We start from the raw sequence: 27578 nt of genomic DNA on the forward strand, positions 1-27578 counted from the left end.
ATTGGCTACCTGTTTGTATATCCAATGGATGAAATTTGAGAACTCGCCAAAATTAGGTCTTCTGTGTAAACAGAAGCAGCCAGCATGTTCTGCCATCATTTGAAAAACTTTGCTGAGCTGCAGTGTGATAACACATGCTGCTGGCAATGCACACCATCATGGCTTCTGCTCTTGTTTCAAAATACAAAGGTACTTGCTAAGAATGAGGCTTCAACCCCCAAATTTTTAGAAATGGAACTGCACATTGGGTGGCTGACATATTGTCACAAATGAAACAAAAGAACTGGTGAGAACATTGGGGAGTTCTGGATGTAAGTAGAAACTGCTGTTTGTGTAGAACAGTCATTCATTCCTTTTTTCAGCACAAAAACAAGGTAAGCAGTGATTTTTTTCCATCCAGGAAGTTCAGAGGCTCGGAGAATCCCAACCAGAGTAGGCTGGCTCTCAAGGCCTTTAAGAGTCACTGTGTTTTTAATACAGGAGCTGCTGTGCCAGGTGTTTGAAGACAAGCATAATAGCAAAGTATCTTCAGAAAAAGTGGTAACACGGGTCTGGATAATTGTTTATAATGGAGTTATAGAATGGCAAAGAAAGTTGGTTAGCAGGAATTTTAAAATATAATTGATGGAATTACAAATGAACCTAGTAGGGACAGGGTTTTGCAATGCTTTTTATAGCGGAAATCCATGCTTTTTTTTGTTTCTTCAATATCTTTGGGATTGTCAGTAAAAAATGTATCAAAAGGAAGATTGTCTGATAATTTGATTAGACTTTCTGAAAGCTTTGACAGCTTGCCCTGGTGATGGGGCAGACTGAGCTGCAGCCCCATCATCCTGTCCATGTGTCCTGGGTGAACACCACGGGCTGAGCTGCTCAGCACTTAGAAACACTCTTTCTTCAAAACAGGTGGCCAGTAGCCAAGAGGAGTGATTCATATGCATCCTCCTCCTTATTTAAACTGGAGTCTTCCCGTTCATGCTTTGCCCATTCCATGAAGCCAGAGTGCCGTTTCTGGAGAGGGGAAAGCCAATTCCCTGCCTGTGCCTCTTCTATGTAGCCGTCCACACTTCTTCCTGAGTAACTGCTACCTCAGCTACTTCTTAATAATAGAATCTATTATTTGGAAGGCATATTTAAATGTTATCTTGTCTAATCCACAGTATCAAAATTCCCCTTCATCTTAAATTTGCTTGGAAGAAAAATTTGTCAGCCCACTCAAAGCCATGACTGAAATACCTCCCAGTAAGGAATTTTCTCACCATATTCTGAGGAACCACTGGTGCACTCTATTTTTGACACCATCTCTTCCTTATGTTCACCTTCTGCTGGTGTTTCTTCTGCAGCTGGCTCCCTTGGACTGAACTTGGACCCCTGCTGGACAATGTCATGCAGGTATGTATGAGATGCACAGTATGGCTGTTTGAGTGAAAGAAGGAAAGTACTGGAAATCATCTCAGAATAAATGATCAGCTTTCAACCTGGCCAAAACCATAACTCTGTTGGAGGGCTGATATTTTCTAACATTTTTTTAATTATATAAGAATGAGGATAAAAATAAGATTGAAAAATATGACATATTTGGCTACTCAAAGTTATGGAATTTGAAAAATTGAAACTAAAATGCAGTTGTTAAACCAAACAGGATTGATTTATCCTGTAAGGCATATGGCTACACTGCTATTGCTTGCTAATGTAATCACTAACTCAGTTCTCTGAGCCACAAATCAAAACAACAATATTAGCTTATTTAATTGTACAGGGCTAATGTCAAAACCGTGCAAGTGGCAGAGAGCCATTTTCCCCCTACAGCCTCTGTTTTCTTGTGTCTTTTTTTATCACATGGAGTAACTTGGAGTGAGCTGACTTGTACTTTTGCCTACAGGCTATAGCAGGATAACAGAATAGCGGGATTTTTATTTGCCCCAAACTGAGCTCTTTTAGATTTGTAATTTCCCTCCTCTATCTTCTGTCCCACCTCATCATGTCCTAGGTGGTCAGAGCCAGAAACAGCAATCTAGAAAGAGCTGCCCAAAAGTACTCAGACTTGAGCCTGGGGAAGACCAAACCTGAAACAGTGGGAAAAGTCTCTACAAGCTAAGCTTGAAAGAGGGTATGGAGAGGTTTAAATTAAAACTCATTTGGGTTACCTTTAAATACATACCAAAACAAGTGAAAGAAAAAACCAACCCAGCAACCCAGCATATGTTCTGTAGGAGGTAAGTCCTTCACACTTGTGTTTGCCCTGCTGGAAAGGGAGTCTTAATTGGATCCGGATCTGCCCAGTTCCAGGTGTCTTCTCTCTCAGGTCCCCAGAGCCATTTGTTTGTTTTTCTGGTGTGCCTCAGCTTGGCAAAGTATCTTGATTGCTAAGCAAATGTGGATTCAGCCAGCTCTGACCAGCTCTGGCATTTAAAAAAACCCTTTTTTCTTCCGCTTGAATTTCTCTGCCAGCTGCCTTCGAGTCAGGATTTCCCAGCAAGCAGCTCTTGTTATTATCTGTTTTCACTTGCCTTGATGTTTACCAGATTGGACTGCTTTTATCTCTATTAAACCTCCTTCACTGTGGAGCCCCAGTATTACACACCCTATGTGCCTTGACCACTGGGTCAGAGCAGAAATAAGTAAATAGATAATAAAATCACCTTATTGAGAAAACAGTGAGGTCTAAAATATTGGCCAAAAATAACACAAGTGATAATGATCTCAGGGAAGAAAATAGCTAAAAGGCCAAATGAAGGTATTAAAAATCAAAGCTTAAAATAATTGACTTATTAACTCATTAGACTAAATCTGAGCTCTGCTAAAATTCCCCACCAGATGAAAACTCTGGTATGAAAATAGTGCCGAACAGCTGAGAGCAGGACAAGCTGGCCTGATTTTTTCTGGTCTCAGAGTGAATTGTTGCTAAGAAGTACTTTAATTTGTAACCTTAGATAAATCATACAGTCATTTAGACCAGAAGGTCTGATTAAAAATGCATCTAAAAATATAAAGGGGAAATTCTCAGTCTTTAAAGGGCCACAAAGCTATTCTGAACAAGCACCAAGAATCACTTCCCATCTCTTCCAGTTCTTGAAAACATGGGGAGGAAAAACAATATGGAAAAGATAAGCTCGTATTTTTTTTTTTTTAAATTCCGTTCTTCATCAAGACCAATACACTTTCAAAAGTAATAGAGCACATCCAGTTAAAAAGACCCGCAGGTCTGGTCACGTGACAGCCCAGTGTTTAAGAACTATTTAAGGATCTCGGTGGCTTTTCAGTTAAAGGAGGAAAAAAATTTTCTAGTGGATTTCGGGATGAGGATCAGGGTCAGTTCGGCTTCTTCCTCAGTGTCCTGTGTTCAGCCTCTGGAACCGCCGCGGAGGAATCCATCCCTGCGATCCTAGCGTTGCCGCCCCCAGCCCAAGCTAAAGCTGCCTTCGACTTTTTGGTTCCCTTAAGGGCTCAAGATAGACAAAATAACTTTCCTCCTTCCCCATGATAAGATTTTAATAATTAGGCCACGCAATTTGAACTTGTCGCTGCTTTATCTGGCTCACGCACTGCGCTCCGGTTACCTGCGCACCGAGAACACCCCACAGGCTTTGCCGCCCGCCGCTCGGCTCCCGCCGCGCCCCGCGGACACGTCCCGGCGCAGCCCCGGCCGCTCCCGCCCCCGCCCCCGGCCCGCGGCACCTGAGCGCGGCGGCTGCGCGGGGGGCGAGCGGGCGGGGCCGGCCCGGCCCGGCCCTCACATGCGCGGCGCCGCGGGAGCCATTGACCGCCGCCCCGCCGGCCCCGCCGCCGCCGGCAGCCGGTGCTGTCCGCACGCCGAGCCATGCGGGTGCGCGCTGCAGGACGCTGCTAGCAGCCCAGCCCGCCCCGCCTCTGCCCGCCCGCATGGCAGCGCCGCGGGACTGACCGCCGCCGAGAAGCTCTGCGCCCCCGCCGCACGCACGGCTCGGCTCCGCTCGGCTCGGCTCGGCCGGGCGGCTCTCGGGGTCCGCAGCCCGCAGAGCCGTCCCTGAGGTGAGGCGTGCGCGGGGCCGGCGGGAGGCGGTCGAGCAGGCGGCGGAGGGGCCGCGGGGAGGGGGCGGCATCTTTACCGGCACCCCCGCCGCTCCCTCCCCGCGCTTTTCTTTATCTTTCCTGCGTGCAGACCGGCCTGGGCCGGTTCGTGGTGCTGCTGCCAGCGCCGGTGCGCCGCGGCGGGACCCCGGGGGCGGCTGCGCTCGCCGCGCTATTCTCCCGCGGGATGCGCATCCACGCGGGACGTGCCCGCATGAGCGGGGCCAGCGGCGAGAGCGGGGCTGGGAGCACGGCGTGGTGCTGGGGAATGCGGCTGCAACCAGCCCCTTTCGAGGCCAGTGAGGTTGGATCTGACCCCTCTGGGGGCCGCCAGCTGTGCGGCTTCTGTAAGGGGTCAGCTGTGCGTCGTGTTGCAGCACACGCAGATTAAAGCGGCCCAAGCCAGTCAATAAAGCACATCTTCAAGGCAGAACCAGCCCTTGTCAGATAATCATCTCTGTTTTTTCGAGGCGCGTCTCCTCCCTCCCCTCTGCTCCCCAATACGTGGCAATACCGACTCCTGCTCTTTTAGGATCCCTGAGCTTGGCCTAGCAGCTCCTGTCTTGCAACCTGCATTTTACCCCCCTCCCCGTCACAAGTGCTGCCGCTGCTCTTAAACAAATGCGAATTCAGGCGCAGAAGGCTTGTGGCTTGCCCAGCATCCTTTAGGGGAGCTGATCTGCGGTCAGTGGGGGGATTCAGGCTCTGCGTTTTCAGCACGCCTGCAGCCCGTGGCACTTTCTCCTCTGGATGTTCCCAGTGTGTAAGAGCCATGAGATAGGTTACTCAGGCTTGAAAATGGAGGACGGTAGTGGTGGTGGTGTTGTTTGCTGGATAAGTCTTAGCCGTACTTCCTGTAATGGTGGTGCTGAAAGTGATGTTTTACTTGACTTAGCTGCTGGTGCAGAGAGCACTTTAGGGTACCTGCTACTCGTAAGCTTTGCTAGTTACAGCTTTAAAAAAAATCCCCAAACACAACGGGGAAGCATTTAATGTTTTTTCAGCATTTTGTCTGTCACCATGATAGGAAAGGATAGTATTTTCTGCCTGTAAAACTGAAGGTGGAGTGTGACAATGCCCACTTGTTTGGGAGAGAGGGCTCTAGGATGGGAGAAATTTGTATGAACACGAGTGAAATTTTAAGCCCACTGCTCTGAGCAATGAAAAAAGCCCTCTTGTGCCAGATGGGGTAGCTAAGTCTCTTTCTCTCTGTTGGTTTTGTTTTTTTTTATTTCTGTCTCGTTTCTTGTTTTTCGTGGTGGTGTTTTGATTTTTTTCCCCTTACCTCTTCCTGGAGACAAAGGAAACCATCTTTCTTCAAACTTAGGGTAAGGTTCATGTTGTGTTATCTGCTCTTGATTGCCATCTTAAATTAATTCACCAAGCTTTACTTGGGGCCAGGATCCTATTCATTCTTTGTGCTTTACAAATGCCCTATAAACCTTTTATTGTTAGTTGAAACTGATTTATGAGGTCCTGACCTAGGAATAGACTTCTGTGGCTATAATTTTTTTATACAATTTTCTCCTGTGTCTTTAGGCAGGCATTGCCTTTATAGTAAATTCATTTGGTGCTTTGCCTATATCTTGCTTGTTTGCTGTGTCTGTTTTCTTGCACATAATAGCAGGGAATATTAAGTAGATGCTGTTATTTGTAATTGTGGTGACTTCAACACGAAATATTAAAACTTTACAACAGCTGTGTGAGCTTATCCAGGGAAGGGAGCAGTGTTAAGCTGTCATTTGTTTTGTAGAGATCTAGGTATGCACAATAGATATCTCTACCAGTCTTGGCATTGTTGAGGGGATGGTAATCTGTCCGGTGTGTTGAGATTTGGAAAAGGCATTCTAACTAGCAGTGCCAGCAATGAAGAAAGACTGTGCTGCAGTCTGGGGAAGGTAATCATTAATAGGAGCCAACCTCTATAGTAACAATGCAGAGAGAGTGAAAGCACCTGGGTGCTTGCCCTGGAAAGATTAACTAGTGAACATTGTACTAACACATAGCTGTACCTGAAATGTAGCTCTTGTATTCCAGTTCTTTCTTAGCCTTTTGTGCCTGTTGCCTCCTTCTTTTGTGTAGCAATACATAAGTGGTGGTACAGAGATACCACAGCTCTGCCTCCTGTTTATGGACAGTTTTCTTGACTGCATGCCTGGGTAGGGATGAAAAAAGCTAATGCTGTTTGTGCTAGGCTTGCAGGAAGTCCTACCAGTGACAGAAGGGTAGGAGAATAAAGGCTAGTGGAGAAAAGGGTATGTCCATCTCTGTGGTCAAAAGCACTTGCAGCTATGTGTGTTGTGGCTTGGCACAATTTTATAAGAAGGGACTGTCCTGAAGTTTCCTGGGTTGAAGTTTGTTCTTTTAAATTCTCTGGGTCTTCCCATTTCTTCTGTGTGTTGCGGTCCCATTCAAAGTCTGTTAAAGCCAGCGGCAGTAAGTGGATTTTGAATCGGGCCCTGTACGCAGGCTGAGTTTCTTACCTGCTGCGTGTTCTGTGATGGCCCCAGCGGCTGCGTCAGCTCCTGCTGCTGTGGCGTTCTCCAGGGCTGCCTTGGGCTGGCAGAGTGCTGACTCAGCACCCCAGGGTCTCCCTTCGCTTTCTCCCGCACCTCTGAGAGCCAGGGGGGACTTCTGCTACAGGTACATGGACACTGGGATCCCTGACTTGGTGTCCTCGGGCTTAAAGCACTTTGTCTGTGTGCCGCTGCTGAAGGCTGTTTGCTGGGAAGTAGCTTGAGTCACAAATGGGGGACGTGAGGGAGCTCAGTAAACAAGTTTCTCAACTGGATGCAAAAAAACCAAAACCAACCCTGGAGTTCCAGTGTAAGTATTTTACAAAATAATGAACTCTGAAGATTTTAATTTCCTTTCAGAAAAGCAGTCTTTATCTCCCAATTCACGAAGTTGCTGTAGATCCCTATATATTATAAAAAACAATTAGCAATTTTTTTTATACTTAGATGTTACATATAATAGCACACTAGCATTAACTGGAAAGAACAAAACCTGTTATTTCAGATTCTGCTATTTAAATTCTTCAGTTTCTTGCTAGCATTGAAATAGGACTGCACTGTTGTCCTTTTGTGTGGTTTTTTTTCCTTTCTGTTTTATTTATTTATTGTCTCTTGGTGGTGGAGAGATTATATCCTAACCAACATAAAAAGAAAAAGGTATTGCTGTGTTAAAAAAATGGAAATATTTTTGCCCAGAAACTTTACATTTAGATAAAGACTTGCCTGTGCTTTTGCATAATTGACGTTTTAAATATGTTTTTTTTAACAAGCAGGGAAAAGTCTGTGGACTTCACCATACAAAGACTTGTGTCCATGATTAATTTTCCATGTATGTATAGTTTCCTGAGTCCACATGCATGCATAGGCTCTCTGGGGTCACACTAGTGCTGCTTGATCTTGGCAGTGTTTGTTCTTGGCTATGATGATGAGCTGCTGCGACTCCACACGGGGCTGAAACATGAAGAAAAGTGTTTGTGAAATGCAGTTTTCTAGCAGTTACTAGCATTATGTTTTGTGAAAGCACTAATTAATAATTAGTGTTTCAAGGCTATCCTGTGCTTCTAACCTTGAGAACACTCTGAGCTACGTTTTTTAAGTTTGATTTTCTTGCATTGGGGATGGGTTTGGCTCAAGATCTTTTGGTCAGAGCAAATTGAGTACAATTTTCTTTTAACCATATAACAAAGAATAGGTATCAATTGCTTGCCAAACAATTTCTCCCCTCAGAGATTACAAATAAATTTAGGAAAGAACAAAGCCAGGATTTCTAGTGTTTAACTTCTTGAGAATCATCTTGGTTTTGGCATGTTAAAAGGAAAAGTGCGTCACAAGTCAAGTTGGCACCTAATACTGTCAGTAATACTAATTTCCACATCATTAATTTTAACTGACACTGCTTCAGTCTTTCTCTTACCACAAATTTATTTCATTTAAAAAATTGGAACTCTTTTCATTTATTTCTGTATTCTCTTCAGCTCTAGCAAGAACAGGTTCTTGTCCCCCTTCAGGAAATGGATAGGAGGAGAAGTTAAAAGGCATTTATACAGCAGCTGCCAGAATGTTAAGGGAGATATCCTTGGAAGAAGAAAATTTGTTTTCTTGAGATCAAGCCAGCAAAATGCCACTTTTGCCCAATACTTGGAGGCAAGCAGTAGTATGGGAAGTGAGTATGGCTGCACCAAAGACTTGTTTGTTAGAACTGTTTTAAAAGAAATACCTTAGTTTTTCTTCTTTGCACTCTTCAAGTATAAATCAGGATACAAAACCATATTGTTCATGTAGCCTCAAAACTAATTTTCCTTCTTTCTAGTTGAGCTCTTTCCTCAGAAGTGATTTGTTCCGAGACCGAAGTAATTGCGACATTCAAGACTTGAGAAGCAATCATGGTGTAAAATACAGCCAGCCTTAGGGAGGAGGAATGATAGTTGTTGCTCAGATATTTTTTTTTTCCTCTTTGGAGGCCCTTTTTTTTGTTAAAAGTAACTCTGATTAAGAAGTAGAAAGAAATAACAAGGCTGAAAGTGTGTGACATCCAGCAGTGAGTGAGGATAGCATTTGTGTTTATTATGGTCTTGCTTTTTGTATACTGTGTGATCAGTAAAAGAATAAATAGTCTGATTCTTGTGATCTGCCTTGCTCCTTGTTAGTGTTTAAAAAAACCTCAAAAACCCCTTGTATATGGTCTTATTGTCAAAAATTAGGCACCTCAGGTGTTCTATCTTATGATGGTCCACTCTGAAGATCAGAAAATTGCAGTGGAAGATTTCTCAGACCTAAAGGTTGGCTGCTATAGATAATTAAATGCTGCTGTTACCTTTTCCTGTCAGATATCTCTTCAAACTGTTTGCTGTGCTTATAAATTTGGGAAAAAAAATGCACAGTTCTCAAACTGGAGTTTCAAAAGCTCTCTATTCATTTGCCCAGGATTTTTTTGAGTCATATCTCCTGGTGATTTCCTCTGCATGGCTAGACCATAGGTAAGGCAGACTAAAGTGTCTGTTACTGTTTTAGATGTCTTACCTGTGACACTCATATGGAGCTGGTAAATATGATGAGACCATCTGCTGGAGACAGTCATGCTCAAGATGAGCCCCCTCCCTGCATTCATTATGTAAAGATACATAGAGAAAGGAAAAACCCCATACATAAAGGTTCTTTATGGTCCTGATGAAGCAGTGAGACAGGCTCCTGCCTGTCCTCATGCAACCTAATGGCTACAAAGTCACAGCCAAGATACAGGTTTTTCTTTTTTTTCCCTCTCTTGAACTTCATTCTTCACTAGTCAGCATTGAGATAATTTCTTTATAAAAGTATTCCTTGTTGCCCTTGGGTCTTACAGAAGCCAGGCTGCCACGCCTATAATGTTTTCAAGTCTGGCCAACTGCGCAGATACCAACATGCCTGTTAAACCAGAGATTCTTTTGTATGGAAAAATTTTGAAGCACTTTACTCTTGCTGCTGTGATTTTCCAACCTGAGATTATAGCTTTAAGTAGAGAACAAGTGCATGGGATGTGTATATGAATATGATGTCTGAATATTTACCTGTTCTTCATCCATTGCAGGATAGGAAGGAAAGGAAGCTTGCATGCTGTCAACTGGTGTGAGAACTTGTATAAAAAATGTGGATACCTGCAATTACCCCAGTGCAGGCTTGCTGAATCTGTGTGTGCTAGGGATGGATATATTTTGATGTGGGCACATAAGTTGATTTTTTTTCATGTTATGTCAGTAAAATATATGGTTTGTTGTCTATCTCAAGTAGACTGATTAAATAACTAAGATTATACAACACTGATTTGTTAATCATTGAAAATAACCTTTTGGCTCAAGAGCTTCCTCTGTGAGAATTAATATTTTATACAGAAGTGTTATGTAATAGACATTTTGTTGCCTTTGCAGTCCTGCACAGAGGAACATGGTGTTAAGCTGATGTAGTTTGGATTGTTCTGTATTAATTTGTCCACTAAACCAATGCAAATATCAATGAACAAGGGGTAAAAAAAAGCCCATGTTGCATATTTGTAAATGGTGGTTTGTGTACAGATCATGGAAAGGGGGGACAGGAACTGCTTTGGTCTGATGGTCTCTGCATTAAAACTTGAGGGAGCAGTGTTAGAGGTGGTGCTCTGGCTTGCCTTGTTTCCAAGGCACTGCTGTAGTTACACACACTTTCCACATGCATTAGCAATTGCCTTCATCAAGGATGCACGGAGCAGCCAGACTTGACGGTTAATCTGACTGGTGTTTCAAAATACAAACTGAGAAGTCCACATGCAGGGTTCCTCTCAATGACTGCCTTACAGAAGCTTTTATGTACTTACCTTCTCACTAGTTAAATTAAGAAACAAAGCCTAACCCACCTCGTTTAGCAGAGGAACAGACAAAAGGGAAATGAAACCTTTCATGCACTTGGGTTTTTTTAAGTAATATTTGATGGTTTATAACCCATGCTAAATTTCTTCACAGTTTTGCCTTGTTGGCCTTGATAGTAAGAGAGAAAGGAAAAACTGGTTTGATGGTTTTGCTCCTCTCCTTTTCTATCCTTCTGACAACAAATGTATTGGCTCTGGAAACAGGAAGTGGAGGAATGCAGATACATAAAAGGCTTGTTGGTGCTGCAGAAATTGTGACTTTAACCAGGGTAGGTGTCCTAATGAAAAGTAGGTAGGAAAGTGTCTAGTAGAAGAAAGTGTTCTTAGAGAAAGACGTGGACTGAGAGAAACAAAATTGTGCTAATAATAATTCAGAAAAGTGAAAGATGCGCAGGTTTAGACAAGAATATTTTTCCAGTGTTTAAAACTTCTATTTATGCTATGTTTGTTTTCAGTGAAAGTTAATTTAATATGTAATTAGATTGAAAGGTAAATTTAAGAGTGTCTTTATTAGCATTGATCAGTTTAACCCAAACAGATTTTAAAGAAAGAAACCACTGAGGCCTGAGTTACAGGAGAAAAAAGATAGTAAAGCCTGAAAATAAAAACATGAGAAACATGCAAAAATATGAAAGCAAATAATAATACTGAGAAAAGAAAAGGAGATAACAAAACTGTGGAGAGAAGTGTGAGTAAATATAACATAAAATTATATAGCATGAGGTTATATATGCTCATTGCACGAAATGTAATGGGTGCCTGAAGCTTATGGGTTGAAATAGTCCAAGCCTGGTTTGGAGAAATGAGGCACGTGCAAACCATTAGTATTTTAAGATTGTAGTCTGTCCAAGTGCACAGTGGCCCAGGGCAGCCTGGAAACAACCCGGGTGCAGCTGAGCAGAGTGAGGAGCAGAGTGCCCCTTCTCTGCTGTTTCTTCTGTGTGTGAAGAGAGGATGGTGGCCCTCCACACTCTCATAGCTGCTGACTTCTGTCACCTCATTCATGTTAAAACTTTTTCAGTGTGTGATTATTTACCTGCTTGCTGTTTGAATTTGTAAAATCTTAGATCTGGTTTGCTATCTGCAGAGTGTAGAAGAGAGTAGCCAGCAGCAGCCCCCTCTGGTACTGCCTGTGGTCAAACAGTGAGTTAGCCCTAGTAGTGAGGTTTCCCTGCTTGACCAGCAAGGTTTGATTTGTTGATGCCTTTGCTCTATTCCTGCTGTCTGCAGCAGAAGAGAGGAAGTGGGGAGGAGCTTGCACACAGCCTCTGGCTCATGGATGGGGGAAGAGGAGGTGGCCACCAAGAGAAAGGAGGCATTACAGGGGGCTCCCAAATTAAACTGGGTGTTGGGTGTCATGTGAAAAACAAGGCCTAGAATGGACAATGAACTCTGCAGGGAGTGGCAGTGGGATCCTGTAGGCTCCCATGTAGCAGGAGCAGTGCCTGAGGTGCTTTCCAAGGGGAGTGTGGTTTCAAGACCAGCTGGAGCAAATTTGAACTTGCACTGCTGTTGAAAGGGGAAGTCCTGCCTTCCAGCCCACCCTCTGCTTTGGGCAAGATGCCTTTCCCAGGCACATACCATGGAGAGAGCAGGAATGTTAAGTAGCAGGGTGGCCACAAATGTGCTTCAGCTAATTGCAAAACTTACTTGGAGATAGCAACAGAATCTGCTATTTATCTGGTTAGGTTACATGCTACTTTTGACAGTATTTTTAAAGGACATAACTGTGCTGGGGGTTTTTCTTCTCTCTTGATGAAATGACACTTTTTCTTTGTGCTGGTTTGTTGTTTTTCTTATGCAGCAGCAAGGGAGGAAGATGGCATTTTAACTGAAGAGATTGTCAAATGTTTGCTGTTGTCTGAGTACTTTGAGATATATGTAGAACTGAGAATTATTCAGCTGTGCTGAAATTAAACCTCTAATGACTGGAACTGCTTACTTACTTAATTAGCTAGGGCATGGTGGTTTTTTTTTGTTTTTTGTTTTTTTTTCAAAAATATCTACTTCTTCCCCAAAATACCGTGACTTCCCTCCTTTTCATTTCTTTACAGAGTTCATAATAATTTGTTCTAAGAGGATTGTTCGGGGTTTTTTTCAGTTTGTTAACAATGATTATTTCCTTGTTAAAAGCATCAGAAGTATTGTTTTCCTTAATGGAAAAGATGTTTGATCAAGTGACTGTACAAATGGAGGCAGCCGCTGTATATAGGACGTGGCACTTGGAGGTTGCATGTGTTATGCCTGAAGTGCCAAGTGCTTGGCTGTGATTCAGATGAAATTGGCGCTGGCTGATGCCAACACCCCAGTGTAAATGTGGTGTCTTTCCCTATGCTGTAGGGCCCTGAAAGAAAAGTATTGAAGTGAATGAGTGCCAGAGGGGATGAGGTTAAAGAGAAGTGGTGCATGTGCTCCTTATTTAATCTCCTTTGTAGCCACTGTACTGCATACTGACTATACCAGTGGGTGTGTATTCTTGTATCAAAGCAGATGTTTCTGTAAGAAAGATGTTGCTTTGTTTTAATAAATTGAGGTTGTCACTTCAAAAGTGGAAGAGGGAGGTGAAGGAAGTAGCATAAAGTGAGAATTTGTGAAATGGGATTTTGAACAAAATCCATGAGAATTTTTGTGGTAAGAACTGCAGAGAAGAATCCTTCGCTGGTCTTGGCATTGTCCAAACATCTACTTCTGCACTGCTATGATTTATATAAGAATTTCTGCTTTTAGATTGGTTTCTTGTTTGTTTTTTGTTTTCTTTTGTTTGTTTTAAACCAAAATTTTATAAGTGTTTTGTCATTTGTTATCCTTCACATATCCTTCAGGTGTGATCCAATCCATGTGCTCAGCCTATTCTTGGAAGGGGAGGGTGGTGGTGATGAACCTCAGCAGTCTTTCAGATTGTGATTCAGCTTGTGAAGACAAGCTCTCCTGTTCTTCCTGTGCCTTACCAAGTGTTGTGGTGGTGCTGCTCAGCCTCTCCTGGCCCCTTTCCTTAAATGCTGATACACTCTCAAAACACAGCCCTCCTACTTTGAAGGTGGGAGCTGCCTTTGCCTGCTGGTTTTGGAAATGGTTTGTTGCCTTTGGGAGCACTGCTGAGGAGGGATTGGAGGGCATGGTGAACTCTGTTCAGGCCCTTCTTGCATGGCTCCCTGACCTCGTGCAAAACAAGGGTTACAGAAGCAGCCAAGGTGAATGGCCTCGTGGCTGTGAGTATTTTCTGTTAGACCTCAAGTGTGATCCAGAGGTCTGTTCTAGATCCTTAGAAAGTACCTAGTCACAGGTTGTTTCCTCCATGTATTTAAAAACCTAGCGTCTCTGAAAACTCCTTAAAAAGATTTACTTCTGCATAAAAATACTTGCTTCTCCTGAGACCACTTGATTACCCCAAGCCCTTTCAAGAAGTAAAGTCTATGAGGCGTATTTTATTTGAGGATTTGCCAATGTTTTCCCCATCTCCTTATCCTGGTCTCTACTGCTAAGAAGAAACCTGGAACAGCAGGTTCCTGCTGACCTTTAAAATTATCTCAGTGGAAGGCCTGACACAGGGCTTGTTCCTGTGTGCTTCTGAGTGCTAGTGGGTGGCACCCCTGAAAAAGCCTCAGAAAAAAAAATAGAGGGAGATTGGGGGGGGTGGGGGGTGGCTTGTTTGCATTTTTTTCTGCAGTGGTTTGGGAGCAGCTCTAGTGGATGAGTGCTGTGTGCTGTGGTTGGCAGTGGTAGGAATGCCTTGGGCACACAGCAGTGCTGCTTGGTGGGCAGCAAGGCAGTGGCAGCCAGCCGGCTGCATGAGAGTCCTGTAGAATCCTGCCCGTTGCTAAGGGGCTCCTTTTGCTTATGGAACAACACTGGTTTACATAGCAGCTTTCCCTGTGTTTGTTGATTGGAGGCAATTACTGTAAAATACTTGATTTATAACAAGGCATACTTAATAAGCAGCAAACTAAAATAAATATTCATGAATTACCTGCTGGAGTCTGGCTGTTCTTTTTGCTGAGTTGTTGCTTTTCATCTGTGTGCTCTGGACAGCCCTGGAGCCTCTGCATTGCTGGAGGTGAAGGCAGCAATGCTGGGTCTTAGCTGGTGGAAGTTTTGGGCTGAAGAATGAGGGGTACAATCCCACTTTTTCTGTGTTTTGTTCATCTCAGAGGATAGAGGTATTTTCCTCAGATTTTTCCAAGCAGCTCATTTGACTCAAAATGGTCTGCTTGCCTGGCATAGGGCTGTAATGCAGTAGTTGAAGTGTCATCAAAGTGTTTGTGTGGAACACGTGCCCTGTACAGCTTCCATATCATTGGGATCTGGTCTGGTTTTGTGGTGCTGTAGGGAGGTGATGATGTAGAAATAGCAGTGCTTTTGGTTAAGTTAGGATGAGCCAGTATGTTTAAGAAAATGTGTGGGAAATGATAAATTGCTCATTTGGGATCTATGCTCTTCGAGAATAGGACAACTCATGTAGAGTAGCTCCAAAGTTATTAAAACAAGGATGTGCTCAATCTTCCCTAGAGATGAAGCACAGTCAGCAAAAGGATGAGTAACCTTTGTCTTCTGTGTTGCTGAGTGGCATTCCTCTGACCCACGCTACCATGACCACTTTATTTGGCCAGTTTGATTCACAGGAGTTTGTTTTTATTTAGGAGGAGTCTGTGGCGCTTGTAAAAATGAGAAAGTGATCATCAGAGTGTGGCTTGGTGTTCCTGCTGCTGGAGCCTTCAGGAGCCAGCGCTCAGCCCTGCTGAAGCCGGAGGAGGAGGGCGGAGAAGCACAGCCTGATCAGGTACTGAGCCAGTAATGGGAAGAGTTGTCTGATGCAGAATTTAGTTGTGGGTGATCATTAGTTATAAAAAGTTACATTCTTTAGAAGGTCTTGTTAACATGTGTGATGCAGTGGAGGCCCAGTAAAGACAGTCACATCTGTGGGCCTGGAATGGGTGCATGTTATGTGTCTGAGTTCTGTAACAGAGCTCAGGTGAACATAAACAAATGCAACATGTTTTCTGGGGTATTTGATTTGCACGTCTAATGTGCAGTACAGCTCAGTACGTGTTTGCAAATACCGTTTTCAGGCTTCATGTTGTAAAGCATGGGCTAGGAATACTCTTAAAAAATGTTTGAATGTTGAAAAGCAGCTTGATGTCTTGAGAGAAGGTTTTTCCTCAGCTTTATTATTTGTTCTAGTAGGGAGACTTCAGTGCTAGCTTTTGATGAGCAGTATGTTATGTGGGAACTGTAAAGCACAGAGAGGTAGCAGACTGATGGATTTTAAGACAAAACCAACTGTCAGTTTGCTTGTTATATTTTTATTTGCTGAGGTATCTGTAACCATTCCTGGAAACTAATATTTATTCTTGCATTCACATCTTTCAGATTGTCATACTTGAGAAGATTTAGCTAGGTTCATCTTGTATGAAGACAGAGAAGTTCAAGATTTTGATTTATTGTATTCGATTTGGGCTTTTTGTCTTATGTAACTGTACCTTCCAGTTTATGTGGAACTCCTGCTCTGAGGACCATCTTTTGAAAAGACTTTGCATATTTTTACATGCCATTAGAGATCCTTTAAGAACAGGGCTAGCACTTATGTGGGTTTGTACAACGCTTGGAGTGGCAGTGGCATGCAATTCACTTTTAGAGGGAGCATTCTATGAAGAGGCACAGTGTATTTGCACCTCAGGTGATGCTTTCTCTCCAGAAACACCAGCCTCTGTAGCTTAGACTGTCTGAATTTATTAGTCACATTTTTGTTATTTTTTTTTATTTATTGACCAGGTGGAAGCAGTGAGTACTTGTTTAAAATCTGTTAAGAAAATTATTCCTAATGTTCTAGAGGTAATTTCCAGCTCTGATTATATCTTTCCTAGTGAGGTTAAAAGATAGAGACTCTTTTTCTAGCATCCATTGTAAATACTTCCTTTTTTTTTTTTTTTTTTTCTTGGGAAATAAGGATCAGCATTTATTTGATTCAACAACCAGCTTCCTGCTTCCCAAGGAAGAGATAGTGGCTTTTTTGCTTGCAAACATCCCTCCTGTGGAGAGTCTTTGTTGGGGAGTTAGGGGAAAGCTAGCAGTTCCTAGTGAAATAGCTGCGTAGCAGGATGAGGAGGGATTATTGAAGCATTACTAGGAAATTCATGGCTGTGTGGAAGACCTTATGTACTCCACAGACGAGCTGACCTAAATTCTGCAGCCAGGCCTTACTGGTTTTTGTGTTGATGTGATGTGGCAGGCTGGATAACCTGCAGCAGATCTGAGGTTTAAAAAAAATGCAGAGGGAGTACAGAGAAGATTTGTATTTGAATGGGAACACAGACAGGCAAGTCTTTAAAGGTGTACTGAATCTGTCTTAATTTTTTTTGTTGTTTTCTAACCCACACTTCTCTATTCTTAGTATCGAGTAGTTTTCACATAGCCAGGATGGGTCTGTATTACAAGGATACTCATTAGGAAAAGTGGAGATGTTGTTTACTCCTGGATGGGGAATATGTGGATGGTTTTGTTCATAAGAAGCTTGGACTTCTGAGATAGGTTTTAGCAAAGAAATTGCGCTAAGTACCTTACCAGTAGTGAAACAGTTAACACAACTGACACTTGAACTCTTCAGGAAAATAGGATTAGTATCCCCTTGGCATAAATGGAATGGCTTATGCTTGAGTTTCTAGGTGATGTTTGTTTCCAAGATTATACATTACACAAAACATGACACAAAAATCCAAATAGAAAACAAATGCCTGGTCTATCACAGTCAAGTTGGTCAGTCTGACCTGCGTGTTTTCATGCTGTTACTTCTTGTAGTAGTGTTGTGACTTTGCAGTTCAGTTTCTGCTGGCACATTTGTGGTGTGAGGGCAGTTACTGCTTCCTGCCTTTTTCTGTACACATAAGCTAGACTGATGCAATGCTCTCCTTGGCTTTCACCCTTCCTGCTTGCACACTTTTGTTACCTGGTCTCACTGCTTCCTTCTCAGGTTCCTCTACTGGTATGAGAGGATTTTTTTGCTAGTACTGCTTATAGCATGTCCTGTGAAAGGAACAGTTTATGCAGGCAGAAAAATTTTGCAATCACTAGAAGGGCTTTTGTGGTAAATTTTTTGCTGGCATAGTTGGGAAGCAAAAAAAAAAAAGTATTGGCTGATGCAGTTCAATGAACAAAATGTTAAAGTGTGGCTAGGGGCTTTGCTGTGCAAGTGTTCTGGTCTGGTTACTGGTGATGGAGTGTGTGTGTGTATTTATAAAACATTTCTGTCTGGAAACCTCTTTTTTGTGGCAGCATAAGCTTTAAGTCTTGATTTGTTTTAGAGGAATTTCTGCAACTGCAGCATCCTGAAGTGCCAGGGGAAATAGTGATATTCTGAAACATTGCTGGCTTATTTTAGATCACATTTCACTTGATGTGCTTTTGAGTTGTTTTAAGAACAACTTGTCTGTATAAGCTATTTGTTTACTATATGCATGTAATAAGCAGCAGTGCTGACCTTTGACTGGAAACCAGAATGACTGCTGGTCCTGCTGCCCCACTGCCAGGAGCGGGTATGGTGAGGTGATTGGAGTGCAAGGGCTGTTTCCCTTGTGTGTGTTTCAATATCAGAAGCAGTAATTAGAAGCTTATTAACTGACAGATAAATTAAATAGATTGAAATTCCCTCCAAAATGATAAACTGGTTTTTGCTTGCATTTGTGTTATTGCCAAGGCAACCTCAAGGCAGAAGCAATGTTTTCCTTAGTGCAGATATAGATGTCATTTTGAGTAATTCTTTGCAATAAAAAGAACTTCTGTGTATTTTGCTCCAATGTTACAATTTTCATGTTGGTTTATATTTTCTTTCTTCCTGTCCTTCCAGCAGAATTTTCAATGCTATCGTTAGAGACAGAAACGGAAAATAGCTGTAAAACAGCCCCACTTTGGTGTTTTTTTCACTGTTTTTGTCTCGTATTTCTTTGCCTAGACAGGAGACTTGTCCATTACTGATAGCAGAAGCCAGTCCTCGCAGCGACGGGTCAGTGAGCTGAGCTGCTTCCAGCTTGTCTTTCTGGAGCCTGAGCCCAGCCTGGCTGCGGGCGGTGGCACCGACACAGCACAGGGGAGGAAGGGGATGGCCCTGGCAGGGCTTGTCATCAGCTTGCTATAGCAGAGAAAAATCTGAGCAGGGTCAGAATGCAGCACTGCTCTCTTTCAACCTTCCCTGGAGTAATGGCTTGTTGCATGGTTTTGTGTTCACAGACATGTTTTGTACTGGATGCGTATCAAATTCAGTGGGCTGCAGTATTCTTAGCTATGTGTTTTGCCATATTATGATGTTGTTTTGAAATACTTACCTGCTTTCAGTTCTTGACTGGAATCTCAGGAGGTGCCTTTTGGATAGATGGGAAGTGATTCTCAATATGTTGCTCCCTCAGGCTTCATCTGTCTATGGTAGGCGATGCTGTTTTGAAGAAGGCAGCACCGTCGCAGTTCTTGTTCTCTCGGAGGTTGGGTGAACACTGGGGCACTGAATCGGTGTAGCGAGGTGCAGCATCGAAGAGTAAGGTCTGCCTGTCCTTGTCCATACCCGGTTTGCTTTCAGGAGAGATAAAACCCTTCCAGCACTGGAGAAACCACAGGAGAGATTGGACTGGGGAAAAGTTGACCTTTTGAACACTAGGTTTTCCTTGTCTAGATGGGTGCAACATGACTTGTAGTGCTGTATTTGCACATGATGGTAAAAAGGAGATACTGTAAGATGTTGGTGACATTACTGCCTTGCACCTCATATAGTAAAGATTGGGGAAGAGAGAGAGATTTGCGAGGGAAAAAAAGAACAAACAGCTCTTTGTTGCTCAATTATTTTAGTGCTTCTGTGGTTTAGCTGTTATATTGTGTTACTCTGTCCACAGCTTTTTATGGACCTCTTTTAGAAAAATTTTAAATTTACATAAATAATTTGTTTCTCTAGTTCTGTTTATTATTTAAAGTGTTAGAATATGCTTGCAATTATAGCATTCCACTGCCTTTGGTGATTGGATATATAAAATCCGGTCTTTGTTGCTGAGCAATGAGCTCCCAAACTTTCTGCTTAACTGACTGCATTTCATGAAGTAGGTTTTGCCCAGTGTATTACTGGAAATATGGAAAAGTTTTCTATGCAGAATTAGAATTGCTTTGATCAATAAACTATCAGTCTCTTTTCCATTCCATTAACTCTTAAATTCTGCAGGAGCTGGGCAAAAAAAGTGATTTTTTTTTTCTGCTCATAAGTTGGATCTACTACCTTTTGAGGTAAGATATTTTTCCAGGCAGACTGCAAACAATTTTCACGGGCAGTTCAAGTAATTATTTAAGGAATAAAATGATTGTTAACATTACTGGTATTTGAAACATTGGGGGAAAAGCAATTCCATTAAAAGAAAATTTTGAGAAAGGAAAACACCATACAGTCCCTTCCATGTACTGTTTTGAAGTTCTCTGGTAGTTAAGGGGAGCACTGCCCACATTTGGGTTTGGTTTGATTTTTCCAGTCTTTACTATGGAGGAAACATCGTAGTTTAAGGCTTTAGAGGCAGAGCTCAAACACCACTCCACTATTTCCCCCCAAAACCCCACCAGATTGTAGCTTGTACTAGAGCTGCACTCTGGTTTCCAGTTGTCTGGTTTGCAGCTGGATCTGGCAGTTCCACATGCTTTGCCTTTTTGGCAGGTGGTGTGTTTTGGTGACTTGCTGCCTCCCATGGCACCAGGCTGAGATGCTGGTAGTGCTGCTGAAGGCTGGGAGCAGCGTACATTCCTGTGCCGTGGGTGAGGTGGGAAGGACTGGAAATAGGGATGCTGCCTGGGTTTTTCTTTACATGCAAGAAGCGGTGAGCTGTGATAGAACCAGACAACCACCTCTCAAGTCACCACCTTTTGGCTGATAACTGATGACTGTTTTTTTCCTCAGTCTCTGTGGTCTCTAGTCCTTGGGCAATCACTGATTAGTGGTAACTTGCAGTCAAGTTCACAGCAATACCAGTTTTTCCTTTTCAGCTCAGGGAACAGGATGGGGAAGCTGCAGGTAGCCTCTGCAGGATCTTGGTGAAAATTTATGAAGGCAGATGTGGGTGGTGGTGGAGCTGGGAGGTATCAGAACAGAGAACATGGAACATAAAGCACAGCCAATCTTGCAGGAGTGTATTGGCCGACTCCTCTGGATTGTGCTGTCCTGGTATGTGTATTTAAACAGAGACAATCTGAAATTACTGGCTGTCAACTTATTAAAATAATCAGGTTGCCAAGAACTCTATCATTTCGTTAAGCTTCATTTCAGATTTATTGTATATTTTTTCACCTTTAACACAACTAATTCAGGGGATGCAAATGTGAGGTTTAGCTCACTAGTTCCACTCCCTGCAGTTCATTTAAATTTTCTTTTAATTTGCTTTTGCACCCCTTCTCTTTCTCAATCAGGGTTCAATCTGAAGGCAGCAACTGAGAAACTATTCTTTCACTGAAAGGGTATGCCTAGGTTGTAGGAGATGGGAAAATGAGAATTGGAGCTCTCATCCATAAACATTAAACAAAGCTTATTTCAACAGCCTGTTCTGTCTTTGTTAGAATAGTTGGAGGTATGCCAACCTAAAAAGCCCTAAACCTGCTTTAATTTAACTTTCACCTAGGTCTTTATGTGTCATATCCTAACGAGGCACAGAGCTACTTCTGTTTTCCTTGCATGTTGGATAGCACTTTCATACATTGATTGTGGAACTTGGATGGGTTTTTTGGAGTACCAATGAGGTTTTTTTCCTTGTGTGGGCTGTTCAAATAGCTGTGCTACTGGGAAGACAAACACTTAAAATTGAAAAATATGATGAGGCAAGGGCTGTCAAGTATTATGCATCAATTTTGTACTTTGCATGCTGAGGTCTTGACCTACTTGAGGTCTCTAGGTACTTTTGCAGTGTAAGTATTTAGCAATGATAAACTGCAATGTCTGGCAGAGGGATTTGGTGTGCAAGGACACCTGAAAAAACAACCTTTAATCCTTTCCCTGAAATGAGCTGGTTTCCAGGTTTCTGTTTTTTTCAGAGAGGTTGGACAGGGTGCTTCCAGTCAGTGTGTGCTGGCATGCTATTCAGTGCTCAGCACCTTGTTTTAATAGTTGTCAGCCAAGTAATATTGATAGAGCTGACTTAATGGACTTTTTTTTTACCCCTGCATGTGTGTTGCATTAATTCTTTGAAAGTATTTTTTTTCCCATAATTAATCAATATACCAGGAAAAGCCTGTTCACCAATAATGTCTGAAAACAGTAAAAAGAGCAGAAGACCGGAAAGCCCCCAGATATCCCTAAATAGCAACAACAAAATGAGCTGTAATGTGGTCAGGGGGAGAGCTGCTTGTTGCCAAAGGCACTTGCTAAGAGGGGGACAAATTATGAAAGCCCACCATTTATCTTGGATTTTTGAATTAAGGAAAATGTAATTGTGTTCTCTAAATAAAAGAGTGGAGTAGTTATGTATTGTTCCTTACAGTATTAAATGACTTGTTAATATTAATAGTTTCACAGCTTGTCACAAAAGGCCTTGGTGTTTATTCTTGGTTTTCTAGATAGTCTGATAACAGATGATGGAACTAGACAGGCTAAAGGGTCATGGCATTTTAGAAAGAGATCCTCTAAATTAGTATCTCAAGGACCTTTTAGAGTTAGAGGTGTCCCCAGGATAAGCTGTTACTGATCTGAGGCCATGGATACAAGTGTTTCTTGCTTATTAAATGCCCCAAATGTGAGTAGATTTGTGTATAATTAAAAGGCTCTGTGGATCAGCCCTGGCTGAAAATGTTTTCTGACTTTTGTATGGGTAAACAGCGTTACTGATGTTTCTTGACAACTTTTCTGCAATGTCATCTACCCTATTAACAGCGTCTATAGGGGATGGGCTTATTTTCGTTCTGTGCCATCAGAGTGCGCATAAAGAATGTGTATCTTGCTTTCATAGCAGTCACAGACCAGTCGTCAGGAGCTGACTCACTGCTATTTTGTAAGCAGGGTTTGCCTTCCTTTTATGCAGTTCTGCATTTTTCCATTCCATAGTCCATGGTAATTTAGATCTCAAGTGTGCTGGTGTTAAAAAGCCTGCTTCCGAGTAGATCTTATCTCCATGTATGTGGCGTGTACTTGGCCTAATTTGATACTAATAAAAGTAACTTTTGATTATTTCACTTTTTTCTAGTTGGGTCCTAATCATGTTGTGTTACAAAGGCACTTCCCCTGCAGCTAACATACATGGTCATTAACAAACAAGTATTAATGGTTTGGAGGGAATTGTATTTGGTCTATTAGTTATTGTTACACTGTCAAACTTGTAGGGGCTTGTTTTCAAATTTTCCTGCACAATATTTGACTTTCTTGAGTTTCAGATTGTCTTGTTCTACTTGTGTTGTAACTGAGCTTTGCTATTGGGATGTCATGGTAGGGTGGGAGTGGTAAAAATGGGCCACTGGAAAGATGCAGAAGGAAGGTGATGGCCCCCTATAACTTGAACATTCAAGTTAGAATTTCTAGTGTGTAGCATACCTTGAGTAACAGTGGATTCCATTACTGACTTCCAAAATCACTTAAACTCACTCTCACACCTTAGTAACACTTTATTCATGGCAAGTCAGATAGTTTCTTGTGACTTTTTACTACTTGCTTTTACTTGGCTCAGTTAGATGATTTTTTTTTCCATGCTGGCATGTTTAGAGGAAGTAAAGTGCCAGAAATCTTCAGTGCTGTCATGATTTTTATTTTTTAATGAAAAGCTTTTCTGAAAATAACTGGATACCAATGTGTAAATCAAACTTTTCCCAAAGTACTGCTACCTTTGTAATTTTTTTATAGCTTTCCTAGGTAAAAGTTGGAAGATCAGATTGTTTTAATTGATGTTTTTGCAAAACTTGTGTGGCTGGAAAACTGACAGTAGTCATGTGAATTTCGTATTACTTCTGCATGATTAAAATCAACAGAAGCACTCTGGGCTACTACTAGAAATACCATACCATACCAGAAAAACCATACAGGAGACACTAGGGGAGATAACCCAGCAGAGACTTTTTTTTTCCTATTCCTCGTATTTTGTGGTAGCTCCAAGGCTGAGCACAGTAAAAGGGAAAGATGTAAATCATTCTTAGGGAAAAAGGTGGACGTGATACTGGTTTTCCTGGTAGTAGCCAGGAGGCTGCAGAGAGGAGAGAAACAATAGGAAGCTTTTTTGTTTCCTGGGTGGAGTTTTACATTTGGCACTGGTAAGTGGGGGAGCCTGATCTGAAGACATTGGGGAACGGCAGCACCTTCCCTGGGAGCTGCTGGACTTCAGCCTGGGTGTTCCTGCAGGAAACTCCACCCTCTCCTTCTGTCTCTTTGGTACGTTTTCTAAGCCTCGATGTCCTCTTGTTACTGCTGGCAAAAAGTTACATGTGTGGGAGATATGCAAATGTATTGTAGTGTTCTGATATAATTTTAGCACAGGAAAAGAGCAAGCTCTGTACATAGGTATCACTAACCGAGCTGCAGTCTTGCAGCTCAGTCTGTTTAGTAGAGCTGTCAAACTTTGAAAAGAGATTTGCGTGGATGTGGGGTATAAGATCAAGTTTGTAATTTTGTAAATTTAAAAAGTAGCTTCTATCAATCCACAGTTCTATAAATTCCTTTAGAGACAGTAGAAATTGTCTGAATGAGTGTAGAAGAATTGTATAGTTCAATGACATGATAATTGAGGATTTCTGATTATGTGAATCTTATTATTTACAGCATATACTGTTGCTGGAAGAATACTGGCTTTGCAGTGAACAACTGAGGTGGACTTTATCTTCTCTTGTTTCTCTTCAGTTTAAAATTCTAAGTACTGTTTCACCTTTTCTCTTTTTTTCTTTGTGGCTTTTTTTTCCCTTGTTTTTTCTTTTCTTTTTTCTTTTTTTTTTTTTTTTGGTAATTTTTTTCCAGGTATAAGGAGGTCTTGATGATCTTGTGGGAGAGGAATGAATCTGCTAAAATCATTTCTCATATGTGCAGGGTTAAGTATCACACTCAGGAGGGTAATGTTCCAGTGGAATTGCAGTCTCCCCATAACAGTTTAGACTTTGGTAAAGCAAGTGGATGAGTCATTGCAGGGATTTGATGGCTGAAAAGATTGATTAATAATTAATTTAAAAACAAGATGCCCTTTCCTCTGTGTCCTAGCTTTCAGCCATTCAAAAGATCATCAGATTCCCACATGTAGTTTAACATTTGAGTACTAAGGATGTGTTTACTTTGATGTCTTTCCCTGAACTGCAAATGTTGCTTTGTCTTTGCTTTTGCTCACACATTATTTATAGAGATATAAATGTCAAATTTGACTCAAGTGTTCTGATGAGGTTACTGCACTTAGAAGGAGCCAAATGTTCCCATTTGGTGTGCTAGGGTTATACTTGCTTGCCTCATGACCTTTTTGAGTCACTGGTATTCCAGGTGCTTAATGGATAATGGTATTCCTGATTTTCAGGAATTCCTGTATACAGGTTCTTTGCTTTTCTTCAGTCGACATTTGTCAGTCAAGGATTTGTAGTTCTACAGGTTTGCATTTGAGCTGGGTGTCTAATGGGAAACCCTGGGTCCAGGGTGCTTTCTGCCCTTATAATGGGCAGATGGGATAATGGTACAAGTGGAGAATGCTGCTGACTGCAGTGTAACCCTGAAAGGATGACTCAAAATGGGCCTTTTGAGTTCAGTTAACAAAACTGTTTGAGGGGGGTTCAGCGGCACTAGGTCAAAGATGTACATCAAGACATCTGTTTGCTGACAGTGTACAAAAGGCCACTGTCCAAACTTTCATTTTTACTTATTTATAAGAGTGATAGGTGAATAAAAATGTGTACTAATCTTACCTTGAGCTGTTGCTATCATTCATAATTTAAACCTGAAATGCTTCACATTTTCAATGTAATGGTCACACTAATCATTAAATTCTGAATTCTGGCTAGGCTGTAGTTTTCTGATCAGGCTTCTGTGAAATGTAAAAGGCTGCCAGATATTTGGTACCAAGATGTAGCTACAATCTTCTGGCACTGGTGTTTGTGACATTGTGTGTTGTCAGATGCGTAAGGTACAGCAGCTGACACCTTGCACTTTGCAAAGCCTCAGTCTTTGAAGATTTGTCTAAATTTTCCAGCTTGCAGGTAATGAAATACTTTGGCCTCCTTTGACTGTGAACATTATTTTACTATAGTCAAAAGTTAATATTCAGTTGCTCTGTTTTATAAATGCTGTTTAATAGTTATTGTATACTGCAGAGTTATTATAAGTAGAGATTTTGGCCTTTGCAAGGATAGCATTGGAGTTAGACTTCAGGAAGTTTTGTAGAAATAGGTTGTTTCTTGACCTTTGTGATAAAACCACCATTTGCTTGTGCACAGAATATGGAAGCAGAAAACTCTCCCTCCCACTACCTCTTTAATTTGTGTTAAAAGCACTGAAAATAGGAAATGTGGAGATAAGATGTTAGTTGCACGGAAGAATATGTAATCTGATTTATAAAACTAGGCCTTCTTGAATGCTTGTTTTACTCCAGCAAAACCTCCTTTGGTAAACGTCATGTGCAAGATTGAGTGGGTGTTCACCTGCTGGTTTGTCGAGAGAGGAGGACAGGAAAGCAGTTTGCTCTTGAGGGGTGTTGGGAAGAAGTGGATGATTTCACAGCTTGAAGTGTGTAAAATTTGCTCCAGTATCAGTATGGGCAGTGGAATTTGACAAGAAGTGGGAGGGGAGAAGTGTGTGTGACTGGTGTGGTACTTTGCATTCTGGAAGGAAGAAGCAGGGTCTGGAATTCATAGTTTGACATTTTTGAATGTGGGAAAGAAGCCAAAGGAAGCTAGCGGGTGTTGGGACATGACTGATTTGCTCCAGTTTACAAAGTAGGTGTGGACAGCAGAAATCAGAAGGACAGCAAGAAATCACCAGGTTTTGTTTAAACTGAAGAGGCAAAAAACTGCCAATGGAATGGTCAGCCAAGGCACCCTGGCCTGCCCTAGGTCCTGATTTTGGAGCCTGGCAGTGCAGCTGTTTTCAGTTCACAACTTGAGAGCCACTTTGCTCTGGATTACTGCCATTGGGAACATCCTAAGACAGAGAAGTACGTGAAGAGAAGTAGTTGCAGTTACATTAGCTTTTTCTCTGGGATCACTGTGGGACCCCTGGATGGATGAGACAGGGGTCAGAGATGGATTGGTGTTTCCTCCAGGCCTTATCAGATTTGCCTGTGGAGAGAGTTGAGCAATGGTGCTGTAAGAGGATTCCAAGGCAGAGCGGGTGAATCTGGCTACTGGAACTTGCCCTAAGGAGCCAGACTCACCAGGGCAGCTTGCTTGAGTGTCTTGGTCCAGAGCCTATGGAGTGGGAGTTAACATACACAAAGTATGTGGCTGAGCAATCCTTGTGCATTAACTCTGGTAACTTTTGTAAGGTATCTCCTGTTAATTACCTTGCTGTTGAATATGTGAAAAGTAAGATTGGGGTTTTTTTTTCTATTAAGCTGAACTAGAAATAGTCCCTATGGGTTTTGAGGCTTGGACAAGAGCATTATTTATCATGTGGTGTCACATCAGCTGAAATCCTCAGACAGTAAGGCTGCTGGATTTCCCGACACTTGCCTTTCTCCTAGTCTGTCACAATTCTTCCACCATTCAGATTGGCATTTCTTGTATGTTTGAGTTACGGGGGTAACAATGCTTGTGAAACAAGACAGTCTGTGAAAAATAACTCTGTAATGTTCCTTCAGCTTTTCCACTGGGATAATTTTTTCACATGTACATTTGCATTAATAGCTGTTGGCTTCTAGTTAATAAATACAGTGCCCTGTGAAATTAATGGGTTATTAGGGTTGGATGGGTTCCTGTGGTGCCCTTAGTGCTGCAGCTTTCACTAGCTAGCTGTGCCTTTGCTTGTGTGCACAGCAGAGTTGTTTACATGTTAGGAATATGCTAGAGGCAAGGAGAAAGGAACGGCTTTAATGTGATGCAGCTTAGATGCTCTGTGGGGGAGGCCTCAGAATTGTTCATAACAGGATCAAATGTCAATCAGTGTTTCGAGAAGAATAAAGTTACTGTTTATGAGAAAATTAAAGAATAGTATATTACATGCTTTTCCTCCCATCTATTTTTGACCCTGTCTAGGC

At 42.1% G+C, this 27578-nt stretch overlaps 1 protein-coding gene across 4 annotated transcripts in view; it reads left to right on the forward strand.

Moving 5' to 3' along the window:
• The first annotated feature begins 3574 nt into the window (after positions 1–3574).
• Positions 3575–27578, forward strand: part of LRRC8D (leucine rich repeat containing 8 VRAC subunit D) — a 52019-nt gene continuing 28015 nt past the window's right edge. For 2 of the 4 annotated variants that reach the window (XM_030279130.4, XM_030279132.4), the window contains exons 1-2: positions 3575–4011; positions 15078–15217. The gene's annotated coding sequence lies outside the window, so the exon portion shown is untranslated. The remainder of the gene's footprint in view (positions 4012–15077; positions 15218–27578) is intronic. The other 2 variants (XM_030279129.4, XM_030279134.4) reach the window with 2 other exon arrangements.

This window comes from Taeniopygia guttata, chromosome 8 (genome assembly GCF_048771995.1).
Source record: "Taeniopygia guttata chromosome 8, bTaeGut7.mat, whole genome shotgun sequence".
Taxonomy (NCBI): Eukaryota; Metazoa; Chordata; class Aves; order Passeriformes; family Estrildidae; genus Taeniopygia; species Taeniopygia guttata.